Raw genomic sequence first — 2,500 nt, 5'->3', positions numbered from 1 at the left:
AACAAAAACGGAAGGGATCTGTTGCAGCTCTGTAGAAGCCTCAGTCTGTACTTTGTCAATGGTAGGTTACAGGGGGACTCTTTGGGGAGATTCACCTACTGCTCACCTCTTGGCCACAGTACAGTAGACTATATGATCACAGACATGGACCCTTTCTCTCTCAGCTCATTCACTGGCAAGCCACTAACACCTCTGTCTGATCACAGCCAAATGACGTTGTTCCTCAAAATAACAGGATATGGACACAACCAGACATTCACAGCTGTACAACATCAGACATTCATACAGATGGGGCCCAAAACAGAGAGAGACGGAGGGGAGAGAGAGGGAGGGGAGAGAAAACAGGGGGGAGAGAGAGAGACGGAGGGGGGGAGAGAGAGACGGAGGGGAGAGAGAGAGACGGAGGGGAGAGAGAGACGGAGGGGAGAGAGAGAGACGGAGGGGAGAGAGAGACGGAGGGGAGAGAGAGGGAGGGGAGAGAAAACAGGGGGGAGAGAGAGAGACGGAGGGGAGAGAGAGACGGAGGGGGGGAGAGAGAGACGGAGGGGGGAGAGAGAGACGGAGGGGAGAGAGAGACGGAGGGGAGAGAGAGAGACGGAGGGGAGAGAGAGACGGAGGGGAGAGAGAGAGACGGAGGGGAGAGAGAGAGACGGAGGGGAGAGAGAGAGACGGAGGGGAGAGAGAGGGACGGAGGGGAGAGAGAGAGACGGAGGGGAGAGAGAGAGACGGAGGGGAGAGAGAGGGAGGGGAGAGAGAGGGAGAGAGAGGGAGGGGAGAGAGAGGGAGGGGGGAGAGAGACAGAGGGGAGAGAGAGACGGAGGGGAGAGAGAGACGGAGGGGGAGAGAACGGGGGGAGAGAGACGGAGGGGAGAGAGAGGGATGGATACAGATGGGCCCAAAACAGCACAGAAGAATACCAGAAAGCAACCTGTAACCAAAATATCCAAACCCTCTTAGATAACTTTCTGGATAGCACATTCACTCACAGTAAAGAAGGCATCAATCTAGCAGTAAAAAAACATCAACTATATATTCAGGAAAAACGGCAAAAGAAGGACAACTGAAATTGATAAGAAACAAAACTAAAAAGACCACAGATGAGAACTGGTTTGAAGCAGATCGTAAAATTATAAGGAAAAAACTTAGAACACAATCCAACCAAAAACACAGAATGATGGTGAATTACGCCTTCATTACTGGGAGACTTTAAAACTCTATAAACGTACACTCAGAACCAAAAACAGCACAGTACAACAGCAAGCAGCTGACACTAACTGAGGAGTCCATAAACACAAACAACTTTTGGCAAAATTGGGAAAAAACGTACAAAAATCTAAACAAGAGGAATTAGCGATAGAAAATGGTGACGTATGGACGACCCATTTCAAAACACTCTACAACACCGTTCAAATTGACACAAACGCAGAACAACGCCAAATCCATGAGAAGTTGAATGGATTAGAAAAAGCTATAAAGGACAATCAAAACCCATTGGACTCCCCAATTACTGACCAGGAGCTCTATAAGAAACTTCAGGCTATCAAATTTAATAAAGCATGCGGACCTGATGGCATCCTAAATGAGATGCTCAAACTCACTAGTGCAACATTTCAATTGGCTATATTAAAAACTGTTTAATTTGATCCTGAGTGTAGGTTATTTCCCTGACATCTGGAATCAAGGACTCATAACCCCAATCTTTAAGAACGGAGACAAATTTGACCCTAACAATTACAGAGGCATTTGTGTGAACAGTAACCTGGGGAAGGTTTTCTGTAGTATCATCAATGTACGAGTTCTAAACTTCCTTAATAAGCACAATGTCTTGAGTAAAAGCCAAATTGGATTTATACCAAAACATCGCACAACTGATCATATTTACACCTTACACACCCTGATAGATAAACATGTCCACCAAAATAATACCAAAATATACGCTTGCTTTATCGACTTCCAAAAAGCATTTGATACTATTTGGCATACAGGACTGTTCTACAAAGTTATTGAAAGTGGTGTAGGGGGTAAAACATATGACATAATTAAATCAATGTATACTGGCATTAAAATTGGTAAGAAAAAAAATCTGAATTCTTTAACCACAGACGGGGACTTCGCCAGGGTTGCAATCTGAGCCCTGCACTCTTCAATATTTACATCAACGAATTGGCCACAATTCTAGAAAAATCCTCAGCCTCTGGTGTTAGTCTCCACAAATCAGAAGTTAAATGCCTCCTCTTCGCAGATGACCTATGCCTGCTGTCACCCACAGCACCTGGCCTACAGCCTGGACCTGCTAGAGCAGTACTGCCAGACCTGGGCCCGGGCAGTAAACCCCCACAGCACCTGGCCTACAGCCTGGACCTGCTAGAGCAGTACTGCCAGACCTGGGCCCTGGCAGTAAACCCCCACAGCACCTGGCCTACAGCAGAGCCTGGACCTGCTAGAGCAGTACTGCCAGACCTGGGCCCTGGCAGTAAACCCCAAAAAGACTAAAATAATG

General features: G+C 47.0%; 1 protein-coding gene across 1 annotated transcript in view; it reads left to right on the top strand.

Moving 5' to 3' along the window:
* LOC145879980 (F-box only protein 41) overlaps positions 1 to 2,500 on the top strand; it is a 52,496-nt gene that overhangs the window by 3,181 nt on the left and 46,815 nt on the right. The gene's annotated exons all lie outside the window — the stretch shown is intronic.

This window comes from Salmo salar, chromosome 07, assembly GCF_965601325.2.
Source record: "Salmo salar chromosome 07, fSalSal1, whole genome shotgun sequence".
In the NCBI taxonomy this organism is placed as follows: domain Eukaryota; kingdom Metazoa; phylum Chordata; class Actinopteri; order Salmoniformes; family Salmonidae; genus Salmo; species Salmo salar.
This window is presented reverse-complemented; position numbering and strand designations above follow the sequence as displayed.